The 26,570-nt window shown below is 42.4% G+C and overlaps 1 protein-coding gene across 2 annotated transcripts in view; it reads left to right on the forward strand.

Annotated features, from left to right (window-relative positions):
* Nucleotides 1-5,312: 5,312 nt before the first annotated feature.
* The window catches only part of LOC129707447 (ubiquitin-conjugating enzyme E2 variant 1-like), a 193,288-nt gene continuing 172,030 nt past the window's right edge, over nt 5,313-26,570 (forward strand). For both annotated transcript variants that reach the window (XM_055652482.1, XM_055652484.1), the window contains exon 1: nt 5,313-5,322. The gene's annotated coding sequence lies outside the window, so the exon portion shown is untranslated. The remainder of the gene's footprint in view (nt 5,323-26,570) is intronic.

A 26,570-nucleotide genomic window follows, 5' to 3' on the forward strand; every position in this document is an offset into this window, starting at 1 on the left:
TATTCTTTTAGGAGTGGTGACGTGCCTGCATGCCCAGCTTCAAAGCTGAGTTCAATAATTCCCATTTTCATAATTCGCTGTATTTATTGCAGATTTCAAAGCTTTTCACTGTACCTAAGCACACGCGACAATAAACTAAATTGAACTAAATATTTTCAGCAAGTACATCAAATAACCAAGCTGCAGAAACGGATAAAATTACGACTTTTAAGAGACATTTCAACGGATATTTTAATTTGGTCTTTACTTTAGCGATACAGCGTGGAAACAGGGCCTTCAGCCCACTGAGTGCTCGCCGACCAGTGATTACCCTGTATACTAGCACTATCCTACACAATAGGGACAATTTACAAATTGCAGAAGGCAATCTACCTACAAATCTGTACATCTTCGGAGAGTGGGAGGAAAGCAGAGCACCCGGAGAAAACCCATGTGGTCACGGGGAGAACTTACAAACTCCGTACAAACAGCACATATAGTCAGGATCGAACCTGGGACTCGGGCACTGTGAGGCAGGGACTCTACCGCTGTGCCACCGTGCCACCCTTGTAGGAAGGGTTTAAAGGGCTATGGACCAACTGCAGGCAATTGGGACTAGCTCAGTGTATCAACTTGGTTGGCATGCACAAAGTGTGCCGAAGGGCCTGTTTCCATGCTGTGGGCTCTATGACTCTATGACCTTCTAACAATGCTGCATCTCAATTTATATTTGCTTCTTACTGATTTTATTTTGCTTCTTCATTTAACTTGTAAGTCATTTATTCTGTTGCTATTGAATTTTTCTGGCCTTTCGCCTGCTGTGGGCCTTCTGTTTTATTTCCTACTCTTGTTCCACTTCCTTTGTACCTTAAAACTGCCTATCTTCTAACTTGTCCCAAATCTGAAAAGTGATCAACATAAAACATTAACTGTTTTTTCTCTTTTCCTAGATGATGTCTAACCAGTTTAATTGTCCCCACGTTTTTTGGTTTCATGTTGGAATTTTCTGGGAATAAATAGCAGGATAGATAAAGGCGAGTCAGTGGATATTGTTCATTTGGATTTTCAGAGGGCTTTTGATAAGGGCCGTACTAGAGGCTGCTAAACAAGATGAGAGCCCATGGTATTAGAAGGGAGATGCTAGCATGGACAGAATGTTGGCTGGATGGCAGAAGGCAAAGAGTGGCAATAAAGTGAGCTTTTCTAGTTGGCTGCCAGTGTGTTGCGTACCATATGGATCAATGTTGGGCCCTCTGCTTTTCATGTTGTCTATTAAAGATTTGGGGTGGTGGAATTGATGGCTTTACGGATTATACAAAGATAGGTGAAGGGGTACGTAGTGTAGAGGAAGCAGGGAGTCTGCAGAAAGACAGACAGGTTGGGAGAGTGGATGGAATCTACAGTCAAGAAACTTACAGTCATCTGGTGGCCTTTTTACAAGGAACCACGAGGGTCATATGTGGAGAATAGGCTGGGGTCTGGGTGACGTTGCGGAGTGGGCGGATTTGATACACAATCACAGGCACGTCATAACGCATGTTGGAAAGTATAACCAGAAAATCATGTAATTGTGTTAAAGTCGCACCTTTGCAAACTTCCTGTTCAATAGTAATACAATTGCTGCAGGCTCCATTTAGTAAATGAGCCGGTTTTTCAGGGTGCAGTGAGACATGGCCAACTCTCATGCATGGATGAGATAATATATTACAAGTGAAAGTGGATGGAGCTTGATCACGCAGCGGCTCATGGCCTTCATTAAATAAAACAGACTTAATGAGTGATGAAAATGTCATCGCAGCTTTGCAGTTATATTCCTAACATCTTTCTTTTATAGGCCCTTTAAGTGTTAGTCAGACAATACCATAGTCCAACGTATTAGCCAAGGAATGGACATCAAATCCATCAGAGACATCAAATCCATTGGATTAGATGATAGGGTCCGATCCTACATCAGTGCTATATCTTATTTATAGAAGTTTAATCCTTGGTTTAGTCACAGGATGATATCACGTTGATTAGTAAAGGTGTCAGAGTTTATGGGGAGAAGCAGGAGAATGGGGTTGAGAGGGAATAATTGATCAGCCATGATTGAATGGTGGAGTAGACTTAATGGGCCGAATGGCCTAATTCTGCTCCTTTAACTTTGGAAAATATGAACAATGTCAAATGATGCCATTATGGATGGATTCACCGATGTAGGGCATTTGGTCCAATGTACTGTACCTATGATAGATCTTTAAGATTACTGCTTGATTGATCCTGCATCACTCCTCACATTGCCATTCAAATTTCTCCCTTTTGAATATTTAGCAAATTCTTTAGCAATTGAATCTGGCTCTGAAAACCTTTCGTGAAGTGTTGCCCAAATCAAAACATTTCACTACAAAAAGCGCCACGTATTACCTCATTTTCCCTCTGATTCTATTGGCAATAATCGTAAATCTATGTCACAGTCTAAGAGTTTTGTAGCATGGAAACAGGCCATTCGGCCCAACTTGTCCATGCCGACCAAGGTGCCCCATCTACACGAATCCTACCTGCTTGCATCTGGCCAAAATCCCTTTAAACCTTTGCTGTCTATGTACCTGTCTAAATGTTTTTTAAACGTTGTTATACTTTCTCCCACAACTACCTCTTCTGGCAGCTCATTCCATACGGCCACCACCCTCTGCATGAAAAAGTTCCCCTCAGATTCCCTTTAAATCTTTCCTCTATGTCAACTGGTTACTGATTCATCTCCCACTGCAGTTGATGGGCTGGGTTAATTCACCGCAGCACTACATGTGGTGCTAAAGCTGTCACTGTGTGGAACAACTATACCAGTTTATTCTGGTAAAAAGAACATTTCACTATCTGCCAGAGTGAAGTCACACGCAAACTCATAATCCGCATGGGTAGCATACAACCCAACAGTATGAACATTGAATTTGCCAAGTTTTGGTAATATCCTCCCCCTCTTTTTACCCCCTCTCTTACCTGTACCCCCCTCCCCCGCCATCCTGGTGTGCACCTATTTCTCCCACTTTCCTGTCTTCCCCATCCTCCCCCCAGGCCAATCTCTCCTATTTTCCACCCTCTGGCTTTACAGAACATTTCACCTCTTCTCTCCTTATCTGATTCCTGTTTGTCTTCTTGTCTCTTTTCTCATCTTTTCTCACTTGTGTATTTCTTTTTACCTTTGTCTGTTAACCAACTGTTAATCAAAATCTCCCTCACCTGTATCCACCTATCGCTCGCCAGGTTTTGTCCCTTCCCCAACCTCAGCTAAATGTAAATATCCCTCGTTTCCCATAACATTCATGAATCTATTGACCTCTGTTATTAAAGAATGCTAACTGAACCTTCACAGCCCTCTGATAAAGATAATTCTCAAGACTTACTACCCTCTAGGCAAAAAAAAAGTGTTTTATAATTTAGTCCTAAATGCTTACCCCTTATTCTGAGGCCGTGCTGCTAGGTTCTAGTTATTTTAGTAAGGGGAAAGATCCTCTCTGCAATTTAAAACTTACAATGAGATCACACATCCTTCTAAACTCCAGAGAATATAGTCCACCTCCACTCAATCTCTCATCATTAGACAAACCTGCCAACCCACAAAATAGTTGTACATCCATTTTTAGTTATGAAGATCAGAATTCTACCTAATATTCTAGGCGAGACCTCACCAGTGCCCTACATAATTACTGTCAGACAACTTTAAGACTTTGCTCGAAACCTTTCATGATAAAGGGCAACAGACCATTTGGCTTCCTAACGTCTTACTTCCATCTATATGTTTTCTACAAGTGTTCAACAATTGTTAACATCAATATTTTTCAATCTATCATCACTTAAAATTGACTCTGCTTTCTGGCTTTGCATTCTTTTAATGTTGATATTCATCTTACAGACCAACTAACCTTCTCTTATACCTCACGAATCCTCTTTACAGACTTTACAGTAAATGGCTGTGAAGTGTTGTAGATCAGATGGATTTAGGAGTGCAGATACACTGGCATCATAGGGTAGACAGGAGGATCAAGAGGCTTTCGGTTAGTCGGGGCATCCAGGATAGAAGTTGGGATATCGTGTTCAGTTTTGGTCACCCTGCTTTAGGAAGGATGGTGTCAAGCTGGAAAGAATGTGGAGGAGTTTCATGAGGATCTTCTCCATTCACATTCCCAAGTAATTTTGTACCATTAGGAAATTTCAGAATGTGAAGTTTGATCACTCAGGCAAATTGTTGGTGAAAGTCATGAATAGCTGAGAAACAATCACTGATCTTTGCAAGGCTTCCTTTGTGGGTCTGTATCAAAAGCCGACTGAAAATCTATATTCACCACATCCACTCTTATCTTTTCTACCAGTGACATCCCAAACTCCAATAGATTAAACTAATATGATTTCTCTTTCATAAATCCATGCTAACTCTGCTTTTCCTATTATTCTTATCTAGGTGTCATATTGTTATATCCTTCATTATAGATTCCAGGAATTTCCCTTTCACTGGGGAAGGCAAGACTTTTACAGTAAATGGCTGTGAAGTGTTGACGAGCAGAGGGATTTAGCAGATACCCTCTCTTTAAATGTGGCATCACAGGGTAGATGGGGGGAGGGGGGTCAAGAAGGCTTTTGGTGCATTTGGTTAGTTGGGGTATTGAATAGTCAAGTCAAGAGAGTTTATTGTTTTGTGTCCCAGATAGGACAATGAAATTCTTGCTTGCAGCAGCACGACAGAATATTTTAGGCATAAATACAGATAAGATCAGATCAGTGTGACCATATAACATAGAATATATATATACACACACATAAATACACAGATAATGTGCAATACAATAGGCTGAGTGTAGAAGTTGGGATGTTATGTGACAGTTGTACAAGATGTTGGTGAGGTTGTATTTTGAGTATCGCGTTTAGTTTTGGTCACCCTGCTGCTATAGGAAGAATGTTGTTAAGCTGGAAAGAGTGCGGAGGTGTTTTACGAGGATACTGCCAGGACTTGAGGGCCTGAGCTGGAGGGAGAGGCTGAGCAAGCTAGGACTTTATTCCTTGGAGAGCAGGAGGCTGACTTATAGAGGTGTATAAGACCAAGAGTGGAATAAATAGGGTGAATGCCCAGTCTTTTACTCATAGTAGGGGAACCACAAACCAGAGGCCATAGGTTTAAGGTGAGGGGAGAAAAATGTAACAAGAACCCGAAGGCCAACTTTTTCACACGGAGGATGGTGGGTATAAGGAATGAGCTGCCAGAGGATGTAGTTGAGGAAGATGCTATTTAAAAGATATTTGAACGCACATGTTTAGCAAAGGTTTAGAGGGATATGGGCTAAATGCAGATAGGTGGGGCAGGTGTACATGGGGCACCAAGATCGGTCTCTACTGTTGTTAAACCAGCAGAGCATTGGATTCCTGGTTTCTCTTTACTTTCTTAAATAATAGGGTTGCATTTGCTGCCCTCCAATATATAGGATCCGGTCTCGAGCCTAGACACAAAATGCTGGAGTAACTCAATGGCTGAGGCAGCATCTCTGGAGAGAAGGAATGGGCGATGCTTCGGGTTGAGACCATTCTTCAGACTGATCATATAGGATCGGCTCTAGAGCCAAGTGCCATGGAAGATGACAACTAGAGTATTCACTAACGCTACAGCCACCTCCTTCAAAACTCTGGGGTAGGTTTGAATAACAACTCCTTGAAATATTTTGGCTCTCAGTCTCATTAACATCTCCTGAACTATATTTATGCCTGTATGCCTTCAGTTCCACATTCTTGCTGGAACCTTGCTGCATTGATGTTTCTTACAGATCTTTTGCGGTTTCTTTAAACGCAAACACAATGCAATTGTTTAGTTTCTCGGCCTTTTCCTTGTTCCTTTAGACTTTAGAAATAAAACGCGCAAACACCCGGAGAAAACACACCCAGTACGAACTGCGTGCAGACAGCACCCGTAGTCAGCATCTAACCTGGTTTCCTAGCGCTGTAAGGCAACAACTCTACCATTGCATCACTGTTCCTCCCCTTCCCCATTATAATTATCCCATCTCTTTCTGTAAAGCACCCACATCTAGTCGCAGCTGAAAGTCTCATCTGATTAATAATTATAAATTATGTCCATGTTTTTTGTATTTAGGCAGAAACCGAAGTTTGTAAAGTGAATTATTCAGATTGATTTCTATTTTCTACGGCACGGAAACAGGCCCTTCGGCCCAACGCGTATTCTGAAGCCTGGACCCGTGCAATCTGCCTGGACACCTTTAAAATTGTACCATTTAACTTGTAAACCCTTTCCCCATTCTTATTTCTTGATACAAGCACACCACATGTTACGGGGCAGAAGGGATGCATTACTAGCAAAACATCTTAGTTTAGGTTAGTTTAGTTTAGAGATATAGCGTGGAAACAGGCCCCTTTGTCCTCCAAGTGCACGCTGACCAGTGATCACCCAAACACTAGTTCCATCGTAGCTACACACTGGGAACAATTTACAGAAGTCAAATAACCTACAAATCTGCACATCTTTGGAATGTGGGACAAAACCTGAGCACCCAGAGAAACCCCACGCAGGTCACAGGGAGAAAGTAAAAAACACTGTACAGACATCACCCGTAGTCGGGATCGAACCTGGGTCTCTGGTGCTGTAAGGCAGCGACTCTACCGCTGCACCACTGGGCCGCCCGTGCCATGTCATGAATTTCCATAATGCTAACCCATACCATGCATCAAGAAATGTGAACTGAAAATACAATAAAAGTTGACATAAATTCCTTGGCAACAAATTTATCTTCCATGTCGCAGATATGTTGGTAGTTCTTTGTAAATTCAGTCAGGGTAAATCTTCATTACCCAAACAGAGTAAGAGACAAGTGGCTACAGGTACATACTTCCCTGAAAGTGGTGACACAGGAAGACAGGATGGGGAAAGAAGGCATTTAGTGTTCTTGCCTTCCTTGGTCAGGGCATCCACCACATTAGTTGGGATGTTGGGAGTTAGATTTAGCTCTTAGTGCTAACGGAATCAAGGGATATGGGGAAAAAGCTGGAACGGATACCGATTTTGGATGATCAGCCATGATCATATTGAATGTCGGTGCTGGCTCGAATGGCCGAATGGCCTACTCCTGTACCTAGTTTCTATGTTTTGATGTTTCTATGTCATGTTACAACTGCGCAAGTCATTGCTGAGATGCTACTTGGGGTTTTGTGTGCAGTTCTTGTCGCCCTGCTATAGGAAGGAGGTCATTCAGCTGAAACGAGTGCAGAAAGGATTTGCACAGATATTACTGGCACTGGAGGGCTTGAGTTATGAAAGACTGGAGATGCTGGGCCTCTGTACCTTGGATCATAGGAGGTTGATGGGTGACCTTATAGAGATATATAAAATCATGAGGGGGATAGATATGATGAATGGTCACAGACTGTTTTCCAGGGTACAAGAGTCCACAACCAAAGGACATAGATTGTTATGCCCCTGTCCCACTTAGGAAAACTGAACGGAAACCTCTGGAGACTTTGCGCCCCACCCAAGGTTTCCATGCGGTTCCCGGAGGTTGCAGGTGGTTGCTGAAGGTTGCAGGTTGCAGGTAGGGAGACTGACAAAAACCTCCAGGTTTGGTATAAGGATATTTGGAATGAGGGTATTTGGTATAACTTGTTTCCATGCTGTATTACATCTAGGATCCGCGGATGTAATGTAGGAGTCGTCCATACACCACTTCACACGTGTTAAATTTAATCTTCCTGTGGCTGTTCATTTTATCAATCTGTCTCTGACTTCCATCTTCCTCGTTGCATACCCAAATTTTGAAATTATGCCCCGTGAAACAATCCTCAATTCATTATAAAGATCCATGCTCCGAATACTGTGTACCTTCCTTCAATCTGGGGAACAATCTTTTTCAATTATTATCTGCATTTATTATGTGGTGTTCAATCAACTATCTTTTGCAGGTCTATGTATAACTTTATGATCTGACTTATTTTAACAGTGCTTCAATGTTAGTAAAGCTAAAAGAAAGTGCATTTAAGACATAAGAACTGCACACGGATTCTTAAGTTTAAAAAAAAATGTTGGTTTCAGATAACATCATTATATGGTTCTTTAATTAAAATAGAATAGAAAAAGAATGTGATAGATACAAAAAGCTGGCGTAACTCAGCGGGTCAGACAGCATCTCTGGAGAAAAGGAATAGGTGATGTTTCGGAGGTAGACAAAAGTGCTGGATAAACTTAGCGGGTGCAGCAGCATCTATGGAACAAAGGAAATAGGCAACGTTTCGGGGTTGAGACCCTTCTTTAAACAGTTTGATCAAATTATTGTGTATACATTCTGAAGAGAGTCAAAAAAAGTGTTGCAATCTTTGGTTCCTCACTATATCCTGAGAGCTTCTTTTTAGCGCATCCAAGTTCCATAAATCTACGATCACAACACCTCATCTTTCTGTGTGTGGCAATTCTGAGGCACGAGATGAGGAACTGTTAAGGCGTAAGTTTAAAAGGAACAGGACAACACAATCAGCAATATCCTGATTTCTTCATTTAAAAGCACGTTACAGTTGCTGTCCAATTTACTCTTTAAATGGCATTAATGTTGTTTTTACCTTATGAGCTAGACTTTTGTTTTATAACTGGCAAAAGATTAACAAGATATTAGTATTGGTATGTAGAATGGGTCAAAGGAACGTATGGGCATCGATTACATTTTCTACAATCAAGTAGGGCAACAATGAAATAAATATGCAGCGAGGAGTTTTTAATTAATTATTATTATTGTAAATAATATTTTATTTAAAGTGGCATAGCTGATTGAGCAGCACCAGAGACACAGCTGTATGTGTGGAGTTTGCAGACTCGTTCCATCAAGATGTAGTACACAGGAGATCCTTCTTCCCCGTGGCTATCAAACTCCTCCCCCTAGTGTTGTGGGGTAGACTGACTATGTCCCCCCCCCCAATCTTTGCACATCCCCAATCCTTTCCACTTGTCACTTTAATTACAAGTCTCATGTATCTTGTATTTTATGACTGTTGCCAGACCAATTTCCCTCCTGGGATAAATAAAGTTCTATTGTATCATGCCATGTCGTTCTCCATATGGCCACATGGGTTTCCTCCCACATCCCAAAGATTTGTAAGTTCATTGGCCCCATAAATTGGTGAATTGACCTTTTTCACACTAGGCAAATTTCCCACAGTGTTGATGAGAACATTGGTCGACATTGACTTGATGGCCCGAAGATCCATGCTGTATCTCTAAACTAAAGGGTTTAGAGTTTAGAGATACACAGCCGAAACAGGCCCTTTGGCCCATCAAGTCCACTCTGACCAGCGATATCCGCGCACTGGCACTATCGTACACACTGGGGACAATTAAAATGATTACCGAAGCCAATTAACCTACAAACCTGTACATGTTTGAAGTGTGGGAGGAAGTTGGAGCATCTGGGGAAAATCCACGTGGTCACAGGGAGAACGTACAAACTCCATAGAGACAGCACCCGTAGTCAGGATCGAATCCGGGTCTCTGGCGCTGTAAGGCAGTACCGCTGCACCACTAAATCAAATATAAAAGACTGGGATTGTTTAACCTCTTTCTGCCCTTCTTGGTGCCAGAAGCATTATGTTGAAAGTTGGATTGAGTCTGCTAGTAACTCTCTCTTAAAGCTTCTGTCAAGAACTGAGCTCTGGTGTTCTAAGTGCGAATATCATTGGCACTAGATGCAATTATATATTCCATTTACAATGTCAGCTGGAACAGAAACATTTCTGCTTGTGAGGAGCAGCTCCAAACATCATAAAAACTTGGATTTTGCAGGTTGAAGCATGCTAAGCACCAAACAGGAAGTGGTTGCAGATTGCACAATGTTTTGCCACTTTCTTCTTTCTTTTCTTCCAGAAGGTTCCTGTGTGAAATGATTTTGGTCGTGAATGCCTTCTGATGAGAATAGCAATGGTGCAAATCTTCACAACATTTAGCAATAACTGACATCAAATCAACAATTATACTCAGTAAAACTTGAACATATTTGATGTGAGTATTTTAATGATAATTCTGTTATGGTTAGAAATGATTATCTGAGTTCATTGTCTTAACTCATAATATACAGATACATTGCACCACACACCCTCTCAGAATGTTGATATATATATATGTATATTACAATATTATATCCTTCCTTAAAGGTTACAAATATATTGCACCATATCCTGCTCTCTCAATCAGAGTTCCTATAAATCTCCTGCCCCCCCCCCCCCCCCCCCTCCCCTCCCCCTCCACCCATATAATATCGGGCACATTATTATCTTCACCAACAAACATTGCCCTAATACCAACCACTCATACGATTCACCATTATTCCATCAAATCACACAGTGTCATGGGGTCATATAGTACTGAACATAGAAACATAGAAAATAGGTGTAGGTGCAGGCAATTCAGCCTTTTGATCATGATTGATCATCCAGAATCAGTACCCTGTTCCTGCTTTCTCCCCATACCCCTTGATTCCGTTAGCCCTAAGAGCTATATCCAACTCTCTCTTGAATACATCCAGTGAATTAGCCTCCGCTGCCTTCTGTGGCAGAGATTTCCACAGATTCACAACTCTCTGGGTGTTATATCCCTTATTCTTAAACAGTGCCTCTGGTTCTAGACACCCCCAACATCGGGAACATTTTTCTTGCATCTAGCCTGTCCAATTTACCAGGTGAACCTACGCTTCACTCCCTCAATGACAAGAATGTCCTTCCTCACACCAGGAGACCAAAACTCCACAGGTGCGGTCTCACCAGGGCCCTGTACAACTGCAGTAGGACCTCCTTGCTCCTATACTCAAATCCTCTCGCTATGAAGGCCAACATGCCATTTGCTTTCTTCACTGCCTGCTTACGTTCAGTGACTGATGTACAAGGGCACCCAGGTTTCATTGCACCTCCCCTTTTCCTAATCTGACACCATTCAGATAATAATCCATTTTGGTGGCAAAAACGGGAAAGCAGATTATTATCTAAATGGTGGCCGATTGGGAAAGGGGGAGATGCAGCGAGACCTGGGTGTCATGGTACACCAGTCATTGAAGGTAGGCATGCAGGTGCAGCAGGCAGTAAAGAAAGCGAATGGTATGTTGGCTTTCATAGCCAGAGGATTTGAGTATAGGAGCAGGGCGGTTCTACTGCAGTTGTATAGGGTCTTGGTGAGACCACACCTGGAGTATTGCGTGCAGTTTTTTTGTCTCCAAATCTGAGGAAGGACATTATTGCCATAGAGGGAGTGCAGAGAAGGTTCACCAGACTGATTCCTGGGATGTCAGGACTGTCTTATGAAGAAAGACTGGATAGACTTGGTTTATACTCTCTAGAATTTAGGAGATTGAGAGGGGATCTTATAGAAACTTACAAAATTCTTAAGGGGTTGGACAGGCTAGATGCAGGAAGATTGTTCCCGATGTTGGGGAAGTCCAGGACAAGGGGTCACAGCTTAAGGATAAGGGGGAAATCCTTTAGAACCGAGATGAGGAGAACTTTTTTCACACAGAGAGTGGTGAATCTCTGGAACTCTCTGCCACAGAGGGTAGTTGAGGCCAGTTCATTGGCTATATTTAAGAGGGAGTTAGATGTGGCCCTTGTGGCCAAGAGGATCAGAGGGTATGGAGAGAAGGCAGGTACGGGATACTGAGTTGGATGATCAGCCATGATCATATTAAATGGCGGTGCAGGCTCGAAGGGTCGAATGGCCTACTCCTGCACCTAATTTCTATGTTTCTATGTTTCTATAATCAGCCTTCTTGTTCTTGCCAGCAAAGTGGATAACCTCACATTTATCCACATTATACTATCGTTGTCGGTGCAGGCTCGATGGGCCAAAGGGCCTGTTTCTGCGCTGTATCTCTCAACTAAACTAAAGCTAATCAATTATCCACTAACACTTAGCCTGCACTAAGCCCATTTTATTCTCCCCACATTCATGCCAATTTGTGCCAGTGTCTACCACTCTCCTAAACACCACTGGCCAATTAATCTACCGCCAACCCCACCTATCTTCGGGATGTGGGAAGAAACTTGAGAACCCGGAGAAAGTCTGCACAGCCACATGCAAACTCACGCAGATTAGGATTGAACCCAGGTCGCAGGTATTATGAGGCAGTAGATCTACCAGCTACATGACTGCATTACCCCAGGGTACACTGCATATATTGATCTGAATTAAAACAATACTCACAACATTGTGTCCCACTGCCTGGCCATTTAGCTCTCCATTTGCTTAAATATACACTCCAGATCTTCCAAATATTCCCAGAGAGGTTTTATTTTGATATATCCAGGATGATGTCTCGATTACGGTGCATGGAATGATTGGACAAACTTGGATAGTTTTCTCTGGAATGCCAGAAATGACAGGGATACCTGATAGAAGAATAGAAAGTTATGAGAGGCATAAATATGGTGGACAGTCAGAATGTTTTTCCCAGGATGGAAAAACAAATACTAGAGGGTGCAGCTTTAAGGGGCTGTCCCACTTGGGCAACCTAATTGGCGAGTTTAGAAGCGTTTGAAAAAATGACATGTTGAAGACCTCCTTTGACTAGGTAGAAGACCTCCTTAGACCTCCTTCAACTATGTTGACGACCAGCTTCGACTAGCTATGATTAGCTACAACTAACTTCTGGAAAATTGGACACTGAATAGTGGAGAGTGAAGACGACCTCATTCGATCTCCTTCGACCTCCCTTTGACTATGATGAAGACTATCAACGACTACCTTCGACTACCCTCGATTACCTACGACTAACATGCCGACCTACTACGACTAAACCTATGAGTAAAAAAAGTATTGATTTTTTCCATGGCAACCTTTTTTTACTCGCGGGCAGTTTTTTAACATATTGAAAAAAAATGGCGCAACCTAGCTGAGGCCTCGAGTACGTGGAGACCACTCTCGAGCATGAAGGAGAGTTCCGAAGACCTCCTACGACCTCGTGTCGACCATGCTGCGAGTATGAGTCGAGGGCAAACTCGCCAGAACCTGCGGATTAGATCGCCCAAGTGGGACAGGCCCTTTAAGGTGAGAGGAGCAAATTTAAAGGAGATGTGTGCAACAAGTTTATTTACACAGAGGGTGGTGAATGTCTGGAACATGCTGCCAGGAGTGATGGTGGAGTCAGATATGAGATTGGCATCTAAGAGACATTTTAGTCGGCATATGCAGGGAATGGAGGGATCTGGATTATATGCCGGCAGACAGGAGTTGGTTTTCGTATCAAGTTTGGCACAGACATTGTGGGCTGAAGGGCCTGTTCCTGTGTTGCACTGTTCTATGTTCTATGTACTGTAAGTCCCTGAACTTTGGTAAAACAAATCAGAACAGATACATACATTTAATTAATCCTCCATTAATTTACAATGAACAGCGGGAAGACCTCTGAGAAACGTTCTGGCAGCCAAGCAGATTATTTTATGTATAGTATAGACTGACTGCAATATGTTTTTTTCTTCAGTAACTTATTTTCTAAGTGAAATAAAGAGCATCATTATTTTTACATGTAATACACTTTCTCCGACTAATTTTTTTTTCTTCATCTTTCTGACATAGTGGAGAAACTTGAGATACACGTCTGGGTTTTCCACCAAAGTTCAGCTATCTTGCCTGCCTTTCCCTCTCTGCCTGTTGTAGGCTACAGTGGAGAGGAGTGGCCTGGCAAACAGCTCGGCACATCCAGGAAGCGCACTGCAGTGCTGACAGATATAATTTTATCTGTGTTACAATCGCCACATCATCAAGTAAGTCTTCCTTAGGGCCAGGCCATCTGCTGCAAGTGGGAATGTTGCCATAAAGCTGACCTACTTCATTATTGGAACAAGGAAGGCTGAGAAACGGGTTTAGGGTCACAGCAAGGTTCAAAGTTGTAGCAAGTTCAAATTCCAATCTACCTTCCTAATGCAGACAAGTTACATTCCATGGCATACGGACTACATATTGATATTTGTCCCTCAGAATATGGAAGTTGCAGCATTTACTAAATCATAATGGGATTTCCACAGTAGCCTCCACCACGGTCTATGATAACTCCAACAGCGACACAACCAAAAGACACAATTTGCACAACGTTTCTGAGATCTTGAATTGATGTTCAGCCAATGTTATAACAGGAGCGAAAGACAAAGTCAATGGAAAAACAACTGTACTGGCGGCACAACAGAGCAAGCTGGTAAAACTACCATTTCACATCGCCAGTGACCCAGGTTCAATCCTAACCTCAGGTGCTGTCTGTGTGGAGCTTGCATGTTCTCCCTGTGATCAGGTGGGTTTCCTCCGGGTGCTCGAGTTTCCTCACATATCCCAAAGATGTGTGAGTTGTAGGTTGATTTGCGTGTGTAAATCACACCTAATGTGTACGGAGTGGATGTACGTAGGAATACATAGATTTAATGTGAATGGGAGATCAATGGTCAGCGTGGGCTGAAGGGCCTGTTTCTAAATAGTATCTTTTAATCAATCAATTAATCAGTGGTGGAGCTCTATTGGTAATAAATGATTAGTAATCTCTGAGTGCAAACTACATCTCCCAGTTTATTGGATGTGTGTTATTAAAATTTGACTGGGGAAGCATTGGTTCACTTGGATTATGTTTTTATATTTAGATTGAACATGATATGAGACAACATGATTGTGAGTTTTCAGGTATTTACATTGAAGGAATAAAGAGAAGTCTCAGTCTTCAACACTTCTGTTCGGCCACATGTTGTACAAATAGAATCTTGGCCTCGATAGGAAAATTGAAGAATCCCGATTGCAGATATTCTCATCAGTACTGATGGTTCATCTTTGCACGATGGTTTACTTTTGCCTGAGGAGTGGAGTTTCACCCAAAACTTAAAATTTAAAGAAGTGAGACAAAGAGGTTTTCATTACCAGTCAGTGCCTGCATGTGAACTCCAAACTGAGCTGCAAGTCAGGGATCTCAATTTAAAAAGAAAACTGATAATAATTTTGGAAATGACAAAGAACTTTTGAAGTTAGTACCATGAATATTTTATTTTCAGAGATACAATACGCAAAGGGGGAATATTTAGACTTTATAGAGCACGGAACCAGGCCCTTCGGCCCATCAAGTCTGCGCCAACAAGCGATCACCCCTCACACTAATGCCCCTGTCCCACTTAGGAAACCTGAACGGAAACCTCTGGAGACTTTGCGCCCACCCAAGGTTTCCGTGTGGTTCCCGGAGGTTTTTGTCAATCTCCCTACCTGCTTCCACTACCTGCAACCTCCGGCAACCACCTGCAACCTCCGGGAACCGCACGGAAACCTTGGGTGGGGCTCAAAGTCTCCAGAGGTTCCCGTTCAGGTTTCCTAAGTGGGACAGGGGCATAACGCTATCTTACACGCACTAGGGAAATGTTTTACCGAAGCCAATTAACCTACAAACCTGCATGTCTTTGGAATGTGTGAGGAAACGGGAGCACCTGGAGGAAACCCACGTGGTCACAGGGAGAACATACAAGCTCCGTACAGACAGCACCTGTAGTCAGGATCGAGCACGGGTCTTTGGCGCTGTATAGCAGCAACTCCACCCCTACGCCTGTGAGTTTTGCAGCTACTTATTTTTTTCTTTAACTTAATTGAGTTTGGGTTCTATGGAATGCCACTTCTTACTGCACTCTCCTTATTTGTGTCACAGTATTAAAAATTGGGGTTTTTTTGGAAATAAGCAAAGCCAGTGATCTTTGATGCAATATGGATTTCAGCAGAAGAAATTACCTTCAAAGTTGCAACACTACAAAATGATTTTATAACTCCGCTGAGTTACTTCAGTACTTTGTGTCTTTTTGTGCAAAAGCCTTTGCAGTTCCTTGTTTTACAACCAACAAAATTTGGTGTGTATGTTGTGTGATAATTTGGAAAGCCAACACATTCTGGGCAAACATCTCGTGAATGAATAAAAGTAAAATGTTATTAGCGAAGGTGACCAATAGATTGGCCAAAGAGTAAAGTTTTTATTAAGTGCCTTAGAAAATAAAATTGAGGGGTATTGGGTTTCGAGAGAGGCCTTCAGTGCTTAGGCCCTGAGGGGCTGGAGTCAGGTTGGATAATGACAAAGCAAAGATCAGTTTTAACCAGAGGCCAGACTTGGAAAGTCCAGAATTCTGGCTATTGTACTTGAGATTTTCCAGACTTAGGCAAGTAAGATGCATGGAGGGATTAGAAAATAAGAACAAGAATATTCTAACTGCAAGACTGCTAGACCAGCAACCAAGGACTCTGTGAATATTATTGGCAAGATTTACTATTTGAACAGAAGATTTTTTATGAGTTCAAGTTTGCTGAGGATTTTATCTGAAACAATCAATAAAAATAAACACTTTTATGTTTTTATTTCAAAGTGATTACTTCATTGCTCCTTGAAGTCTCCTTAAAGGGCATTTGGGATGACTTTGAGGACCTTGAGCTCATTTGTCATAAAAGCCCATTGTAAATGGCAGAAAGAGATCGCCAGTCTCCCAAACTACCCCCCTATTCATCCCATCAAGTACAACTCCTTCTCGGTTCCAAGGGACGGACAGAAAATATGTTTTTTAAGCAACTACAGTGTACAAAGTGATGAGAGGAATAGATTGTTTACAAAATCATGAGAGGTAAATGAGAGGTACAGAGCCTTTTGCCCAGAGTAGTGGAATCAAGAGCCAGAGGACATAGGTTTAAGGTGAGGGGAGACAGAGGAATAACTTATTTACACAAGTGGGTATATGGAATGAGCTGCCGGGGAAGGTAGTTGCGGCAGGTACTATCATGACATTGCAGATGCATTGATAGGATAGGTTTAGAGGGTTATGGGCCAAGCATGGACAGGTGGGACTAGTGTAGATGGGGCATGTTGGTTGGCGTGGGCAAGTTGGCCAGATGGGCCTATTTCCACATTGTCTGACTGTATGATTCTGTAACTCTAACTATGAAAAACTATAAGGACTATAACAATAAAAGACTATAACTATAAAAAACTATAACAATAAAAAACAGTGAGAAAAAAGTTGACAATAATCCTTGATTTACTTATTGAATGCTATTGGATGAAACCAGTGAGTTTTCCAATAAAATATATCTTGGTATTTACGTTTCAGTCTTAGTAAATTGAATTTACCAACCATCATAACATGATAATGTAAGAAAAATGCAGTAAGTGGATCAAACTAACTAACAAAGACCCAAATGGCAGCGCTGTTGACAGCTGCGGCTCGCCTGCATTCTGTCTGTTTTTACTTTTTTTGTTGTTTTTTTTTGTCTTGTTTTAGTTACATTTTATTTTAGTTTATTTGGGTGTATGTATGGGGGGGGGGGGGGGGGGGGGGGGCGGTGAAACATGTTTTTTGTCTCTTCCTTTGGGGAAATGCGACTTTTTCTTGTCGTATCCCCCTTCTCTGCCTCCGTCTGCGCTGAGGCCTAATGGCGGAGCTGGCGGCCTCCAACTGCGACCAACCTCGAGGCTCCGGAGGCAGAGCCAGCCAGGACTTAACAATGCAAGGTTGGGTGAATTCGGGGCTGTGGAGGCGTTCCAGCATTCCGGCGGCAGCGACCTGAATTCGGGGCTCGGCTGCGGACCCAGTGGACGACATCGTCGGGAGCTCGCAGGTCACAGGTTGGTGACCTGTTTTCCGGAGCTCCCGCAACTACAGCTGCGTCTGCTGGACTGGAGGGCGGCATCTTCGGCAGCTTCGACCTCCCCGGGCCGCGGAGTTTGAACCAGCCCGTTCGCGGAGCTTGGTTGAGCCGCGGGACTTACTCACCATCATCCGGCGGGGTCACAACATCGGAAGCCCGGATCATCTCAACGCAGAGGGAGAACAAGGAGGGAAGAGACAGAGACTAAGACTTTTGCCTCCATCACAGTGAGGAGGTGCCTGGTGAACTCACTGTGGTGGATGTTAAAGAGGGAACTGCAGATGCTGGAGAATCGAAGGTTACACAGAAAAGCTGGAGAAACTCAGCGGGTGCAGCAGCATCTATGGAGCGAAGGAAATAGGCAACGTTTCGGGCCGAAACCCTTCTTCAGACTGATCAGGGGTGGGGGTGGGTGGGGACAAGAAAGGGAAAAGGAGGAGTAGCCGGAAGGCTGGAGGGTGGGAGGAGACAGCAGGGGAGCTGAGGAAGGGGAGGAGACAGCAAGGACTAACAGAATTGGGAGAAGTCGATGTTCATGCCCCCGGGGTGCAGACTCCCCAAACGGAATATGAGGTGCTGTTCCTCCAATTTCCGGTGCTGCTCGCTGTGGCCATGGAGGAGACCCAGGACAGAGAGGTCGGAGACGGAGTGGGAGGGGGAGTTGAAGTGCTGAGCCACCGGGAGGTCAGCTAGGTTATTGCGGACCGAGCGGAGGTGTTCGGCGAAACGATCGCCCAACCTCCGCTTGGTCTCACCGATATAGATCTGCTGACATCTAGAGCAGCGGACGCAATAGATGAGGTTGGAAGAGATGCAGGTAAACCTCTGTCGCACCTGGAACGATTGCTTGGGTCCCTGAAAGGAGTTGAGGGGGGAGGTAAAGGGACAAGTGTTGCATCTGCTGCGGCCGCAAGGGAAAGTGCCCGGGGAGGGGGTGGACCGAGAGGGAAGGGAAGAATTGACAAGGGAGTTATGGAGGGAGCGGTCTTTGCGGAAGGCAGATATGGGGGGAGATGGGAAGATGTGGCCAGTAGTGGGGTCACGTTGGAGGTGGCGAAACTGACGGAGGATTATTTTTTGTATGTGACGGCTGGTGGGGTGAAAGGTGAGGACTAGGGGGACTCGGCCCTTGTTGCGAGTGCGGGGATGGGGAGAGAGAGCAGTGTTGCGGGGTATGGAAGAGACCCTGGTGCGAGCCTCATTTATGGTGGAGGAGGGGAACCCCCGTTCCCTGAATAGTGAGGACATTTCAGATGTCCTGGTGTGGAACGCCTCATCCGTGGAGCAGATACGGCGTAGACGGAGGAATTGGGAGTAGGGGATGGAGTCCTTACAGGAAGCAGGGTGGGAAGAAGTGTAGTCCAGATAGCCATGGGAGTCAGTGGGTTTATAGTGTATGTCGGTTAGAAGTCTATCACCTGCAATGGAGATAGTGAGGTCAAGGAATGGTAGGGAAGTGTCGGAGATGGTCCAGGTGTATTTCAGTGCCGGGTGGAAATTAGTGGTGAAGTGGATGAAGTCAGTCAGTTGTGTGCGGGTGCAGGAGGTGGCACCAAAGCAGTCGTCGATGTAGCGGAGGTAGAGGTTGGGGATGGGGCCCTGGTATGTATGGAACAAGGATTGTTCGACGTAACCTACAAATAGGCAGGCATAGCTAGGGCCCATGCGTGTGGATGTTAATTTGTGTTTATTGTGTGTTTTGTTATTTATTATTATATGTATGATTGCAGGCAATGAAATTTCGTTCAGACCGAAAGGTCTGAATGACAATAAAGGTTTCCAATCCAATCCAATGAAAATCATGTTTCCACACTTTCACTGAATGAGACCAGTTTCGTATTAGGTATTTGAAATAGTTTTGAGGTGGATTTGAACTTCTGCCAGGGAACATCAGCATGAAGCAGTTGCATTTCTCCTTGGAACATCCTAGGTGTTGGGCCAAATAGCTCAAAAATAATTACCAAGTGTCTGCACAATCGTCAAACGTTGTGCTGCCTTGCCCACTGCATTAAATAAGTGCTCTTGAGGATAATTCTGCAAATAGTAAACTCTAAGTATGGGAGCCCAGAGTATTGTTGTGTGGTAAGGAGAATCATTTTATCTGGCTCCGGCTCCTGGGATGAGTGCCCATTTCCCCTCAAGTATTAAACTGCAGGCAGCCAGTTCTGGCTCACCAGACAAGGAAAGCTACATCAAGTTGCACCTCTTTGAATATGACACAGTATAAAATGCAGAGCCTTGGCAATGAATCACCCAGTTTCTGTGCCTCTGCAGCCATCCAAGTGACACTAGCTATTTTTATCACCATCTTAAACGTGCAAAATTTGCAAGACACCTGTTCAAGTACTTAGGGAAGGTGCAGAAGGATACAAGCCTAATGCACACTATCATAGATAGGCATCACAGTTGGCATGGATGAGAGGAATTGAAAGGGCTTGTTTGTGTGTTGTATTATTCTACGATTCTAAAATTTGGAAAGGAAAATTCAAATTAAGGTGGAGCCAAAGCTTACACATGGCAAAGAGATAGCGGAATAAACATTTTTAATGAAATAGTGGAACTCATTCTTATCACTATGTGCTCTTGGATTAATGGTTAAACATTCCACTTGTGATGTTGCCTACCTCTTGGCAATACCTCCGCAGCAACCAAAGGAAGATGAATGCTGCTTGTTACTGGAACTTCTCCTTTTCCTTCTGGTGAACGTGTTCTTCTATTTATGTTCAATCATAATATTTTTCTCACTGCAATGAGGCTCTTGGCTTTTCCCTGTTTCTGTTAATTCATTATGCCTTCTGCAGTGAAGTCGGGCGCAAATTATTGTTGAGTGCACAAATATTTATTTATTTCCCATGGAATAGTTTTTCCCTGGAATGTTCTTAAACAGTAGAACCAGGCATTATCTCCTTGAATTCAGTATAAATTTATTGAAAACACATTGTATTTCGTTGAGCTGTACAGGTAATTTAAATTATTTCACCTATAATTATTTGATCTTGAACTAGGTAATTCATCTCATGCTTTAGATATGCTCAACATTCTAAACTAAACACGTTTCACAGCCTATAAATGGGGAAATGAAATAAGACAGGAGCTGAGTGAAATCATGTAAATTGATTTATTATTACCAGTGGAGCTAATTTAATCTTGAGAGCTGAAAGAGTTAAAATACTTTTAAAACTCTCCACCCATTTACAGTATCTTCTAATTTAGCCCCCTGTACATCTAAGCATGTTTGGCAGGAATAAATTAAAGAACATGGATGGATTTTGGATAGTTTACCTGTTGCGATTAATGCAATTATGGTTTTGTCTCATGATGCACTCCCACATGCCAATTATCTCAGTCTACATGTTTATTCTTGCCTACTTAATAATGAAGTTACTTGTTGTCATAACTGTCTAATTATATTAAATTGCTTAGAAGAGACACATTACAACCCATTGTGTTCGGGTTTTGGAGAAATAAAATTATTTACTGTCTCAGTTGTTACATCTGCACTACTTTCTAGACATTGTGCTTGGCTTGTGGTGCAATGAATCTGTGGAATTCTTTTCCACAGAAGCCTGTGGAGGCAAAGTCAATTGATATTTTTAAAGTTGAGATAGATAGATTCTTGATTGGTATGGGTGTTAGGAGTTATGGGGAGAAGGCAGGAGAATGGGGTTAGGAGGGAGAGATAGATCAGCCATGATTGAATGGCAGAGTAGATTTGATGGGCCAAATTGTCTAATTCTGCTCCTATTACTTATGACCTTATGACCTTACAATATCCCAATTGATTGCTTTGCGATGTTACTTTTAACTACTAGAAGAATGTTGGTTTCTAGCAGGAATGTGGAGGTGAATTTTCCTTGGAATTCCAATAATTTCACTTTTAAGTAAAAAGACATTTGGATGTTGAGTTTCCTATGATGTTAACTGATGGAGAAGCAAGTTGTAGAATATAATAATTACTGACAGTGAAATCAAGATCATGGACAAAATCACAATGAAAATAACCTTGACAGGAATATATGCAAATAACAAAATAAGTAGATAAACAAAAACAATTGGAGCCAATCTGTTTTAATTGCAATTTACAATTTACAATGCAAATTTATGAATACAATGAGAAATAATAGAACTTATAAAACTTTTGATAAATTTTACTTTTGACATTAATAACATTTTGTCAATTGGTTGGATCGATTGTACCCCAGTAGAAGTGGGGAACCTTCTGGGTAGGTTGAGTAGTGCATGTGGGAAGTTTAAAGTAATTAGGCAGGGTATTGAGAACAGAAAGACAACATTGGAAGCTTGAAAATGCCAACCGCCTGACTCAGGAACCATTTTACTCCCTCTGTTATCAGGCTTCTCAACAGTACTTCCATAAGCCATGGGACTGTCTGGTTTACCTCTATCCCATTGAGGATGTTAGACTTTGTCTGTGGAAATGTTGTGCTGCGATGCTGAGAACTATATTCTGCACTCTGTATCTTCCACTTTGTTCTACCTGTTTTAGTTGATTGGTTGCACAGTTTAATCGGAAAGGACACAGAGACACAAAGTGTTGGAGAAACTCAGCAGGTCAGGCAGCTTCTCTGGAGAATAGGTGGTGTTTCATGTCAAGACCCTTCTTCACACTGGTTTGATCTGATTTGATTGGATAACATGCAGAACAAATCTTTTCACTGTAAACCTAAACCTGAAAGAAAGTAGAAATAAGGTGCAAAAGCTGTGGAGATAAATGGAAACAAAACAAGGTTTTCGGCAGAAGCAATCTGAAAAAGCAAACAAGGAGATTGAGGATAATCTTACTGTGTTTGTAAATACCATATGTGTCTTGAAAAGATTGGTAAAATATATGTGCAATTAATCTTGTGGAATTACAATACAAGCTGTTTAGAAGCAGAACAGGAATGGAATTGATTCAGATGAACATTGCACTGCTAGAGAGAGAGGGTGTCTGAAAAAAAATCTAAATCAGACGATCTATTTAGAAACCTAATCGTCCTAATGAGACCTCTCTCTAAGATGCCCAAGTGGGAAGGATATTGAAGAGCAAATGCAAAAGTCATAGAATAATGATATTGGTGATTCCAATTATCCAAATATCCAAATTCTATAGAGAGGGACCACAATGCATGACAGGCAATGAGGGATTGGCATTACTGGACCTCATTCTGGGGAATAAGTCGCTAAGTGAAGCAAATGTCAGTGGGGAAACAGCTAGAAAAAAACTAATCACAATATTATAAGGTTGAGAATAATTATGGAAAAGGATGTAGACCACTGCATAAGATAGCAAGGTTGGGAACTTCTGATTGACCAAAAAGAAAGAGTAAAATAGACCAGGAAAAGAAAACAAATGACCAATGTCAGGTTATTAGCACAAATGCAAACAAGGGTGATTATGAAAGTTCAGAAGGGAAGTAAAAAAGGAAATAAGAGAAATAAGAAAGGCAAAGATAGAGCATGAGAAAAGACTGACCAACATAAAAGAGAATCCAAAAATATTCTACAGACATGTGAACAGGAAAAGGGATTGTGAGACGTGGGGCCATCAGAGACAGAAAAAGGAAGTCTACTCATGGAATGGTTGAGGTATTAAATGAGCACTTTACTGTAATGTTATCCAATGAAGAAAATGATGCTGGAATATAATGCAATGGAAGATATTCAGAAATTGAATGGGACAAGATTAATAAAAGAGAAGAAGTAATGAAGATTATTGCAGAATGTTAATAGAACATTCAGCTCAGGTGTAGAGGCATGGAGTGACCCAAGAACTGGTTCAGTTAGTATTGCACGGAGTGGCTCCATAACAATCATTTTCTTACACAAACTGCTGGAGTAACTCAGCAGGTCAGGCAGCATGTCTGGAGAAAAGGAATAAGTGATGTTTCAGGTCAGAAGAAGGGTTCTGATCCAAAACGTCACATATTCCATTTCTCCAGAGACGCTGCCTGTCCTACCGAGTTACTCCAGCACTTGTGCCTATTTCCTCTAATGTGCTCAGTCATGCATAGTGGCATAATGGCATCCGATGTAGAAACAAACAACTGCAGATGCTGGTTAACACACAAAAGGACACAAAGTGCTGGAGTAACTCAACAGGTCAGGCAGCATCTCTGGAGAACATGGATAGATGATGTTTCGGATTGAGACTCTTCTCCATGTTCTCCAGTGATGTTGCCTGACCTGTTGAGTTACTCCAGCACTTTGTATCCTTTAGTGGCATCCAAAGTTGTCCAAAGCATGCCAGGAGTCTATGTTCATAATCGGCATTTATGCATATGTGGACCACATTATTTACATGCCACTCTTGCAGAGTCAATCACTTGGGTGTGTCTGCGGGCATTTCTAGCCTAGTCCAAGCATGGATGGCAGATTTCCTGTCCTAACGCAACTGTGAAGCAATTGTTTTCTTAAGTTCCATGTACGTCAATGCTAAAACTACTTCGTCTTGTTCTTCCTAATTCCAGTTTAGCCTCTGAGTTTAAATCCCATGACAGCCCTGCACAGGAGAATGACGCAGCAGGTAGTGCCAGTGTCTCAGTGCACCAGTGACCCGTGATCCATTCTATTGTCTGTGTGGCTTTTGCATGCTCTCCCTGTCACCCAATGGCTCCGGTCTGTTTCCTCATGCCAAGAATATGCTCGTCAGTAATCTAACCACTGTGTAGGCGGCAGGAAATTTGGAGGGAGTAGCTGTGGATATGAGTGAGAATCAATAACTGGGCAATAAATAGGAACGTGAAGGTGATAGGAATGCTCTGAGGGCTGCCACAAACTCAATGGGCTGAATGGTCTCCCTTTGCGGCATAAGGAACCATGAAAAAAAGATTGAACTTGAATATATGGATTGTTGGTCCGAATTTCTTACCTGGCGGTCTAGTAATTAACCATTGCCATGCCCACATATACCATGTCCTAAATACATGCACAAAGCTCCTTACAGTTACACATTTCTATCAAATGTATTGTAAAGTATATAGAAATTGCTGGATGCCTATATTGTAATCTTCATATAAGACAGCTTAAAAACACAGATACAAGCTTACCTTTATTTAGTTATTTTTAGTTGTAGATATACACCGTAGAAACAGGCCTTTCAGTACACCGAGTCCATGCCGCCCAACAGTCCTCCATTTACAAGTTCTATCCTACAGCATAGGGCCAATTCACCTACAGACCTGTACGTCTTTGGAGTGTGGCAGGAAACCAGGGCACATGCAGAAAACCCACATGGTCATTCAACCATGGCTGATCTATCTTTTCCTCTCAACCCCATTCTCCTGCTTTCTGCCCATAACCCCTGATTCCCTTTCCCATCAAGAATCTGTCAATCTCCACCTTAAAAATATCCATTGACTTTGTGGAAATGAATTCCACAAATTCACCACCCTCTGACTAAAAGAATTCCTCCTCACCTCCTTTCTAAGGGTTTTTATTCTGAGGCTATGACCTCTACTCCTCCCACTAGTGGAAACATTCTCTCCACATTTACTCTATCCAGGCCTTTCATTATTTGGTGAGTTTCAATGAGGTACCCCCTCATCCTTCTAAACTCCAGCGAGTACATGTCCATTGACTTCAAATGCTCATCATATGTTAACCCAAATAATTCATGGAATCATTCTCGTAAACTTCCTTATTTGGAGAGAACATGGCACCTGTGCTCTTAGTTGATATAAGGGGCTTATATGACTAATTACTGCATCTACTTTATTTTCCTCAATTCATGCTGCACTCATGCAATTTCTGCGGAATTTGCCCCTAGACTTTTTACATACCGTTTGCTAATTGATGTTATATATGTGGCATATATCCAGCAGTGCTTTAGAATGTAAGAACAAATTAATTAAAAACAGGATGTGTAGGAAGCAACTGCAGAAGCTGGTTTATACAAAATGCTGAAGTAACTCAGCGGTGGGTCAGGCAGCATCTCTGGAAAAGAGAAATAGGTGAAGATTCGGGTCAAGACCCTTCTTCAGAGTGAAGTAAATTATCCAGCCCCTCAAGCCCTCTTTGTAATTACATTAGACCATTGGTGGTTCTATTGCTTCTCCACTTCTCCACACAACACATCTGGTTTCCCATTGAATCCCAAAAAACTATCCATCAATATTTCAATGACTGACCATCCAAGGCTCCAGAGTTGGAGAATTCCAAAGCATTTTCAATTCTCTTTGTATGTAAATTTCTTGTCATCTTATTCCTAAATGCCAGTCTTTAATTTGGTTTTCAATGGTTTATAAATCATTGACCTATACTACCGTGTAATCTTGAACACAATTAGATCTATTTTATATAACCACCCTTTGTACGGTGTCAGTTGCCTTGGAATATTCAGATATGCTGCTTCCATCAGTTCCTCTTTTCTACCCTGCCAGATACATCCTAATTCCTCAGCAGCCATCTCCCTCACAATGCTGAGTATCTTATCCTATTAATAGAACGACTGCTCAAGTTAGTTCGTTTTGATAAAGAAGAAGTCTCCAGGTTATGTAGGGTTCTGTTCACGAGAGCAGTTTGCCAACTGAACTGTTTATGAGTCAGAAGTGAACAAAAGCCATGCAGCGGAGAGGATCACAGAAACGGCTGTGTCAAGAGAGCAAGGAGGCGATGAAGAATGACTATCGGCTGGCCTCACCGAATGTGAGTGAGTCGGCTCGGCGCTCCCAGCTCTGCTCCTCCAATTGTTATGGATTGGGAGTGTAGGAGTTGGGGGGAGAAGGCACGTGGAAAGCAGCTCATTCACCATCCATCTCCCAAAAGCCCGTTCCCATGTACAGGGCGTTCATAAGTCTGGTGATTGCAACCGTGGGGAAACCTATAAAATGTGTTCTATTTTCCTTCATTCGGAATCTAGATTGGCAAGTTTTTATCTTGCCTCCATTTTGCTTCATTAATCAAAATCCCTTGGAAAGTAAAATGTTAAAAATATTGCTTTAGGGACTTCATGCAGGCTCAG

This window comes from Leucoraja erinacea, chromosome 21, assembly GCF_028641065.1.
Source record: "Leucoraja erinacea ecotype New England chromosome 21, Leri_hhj_1, whole genome shotgun sequence".
NCBI classification, from domain to species: domain Eukaryota; kingdom Metazoa; phylum Chordata; class Chondrichthyes; order Rajiformes; family Rajidae; genus Leucoraja; species Leucoraja erinaceus.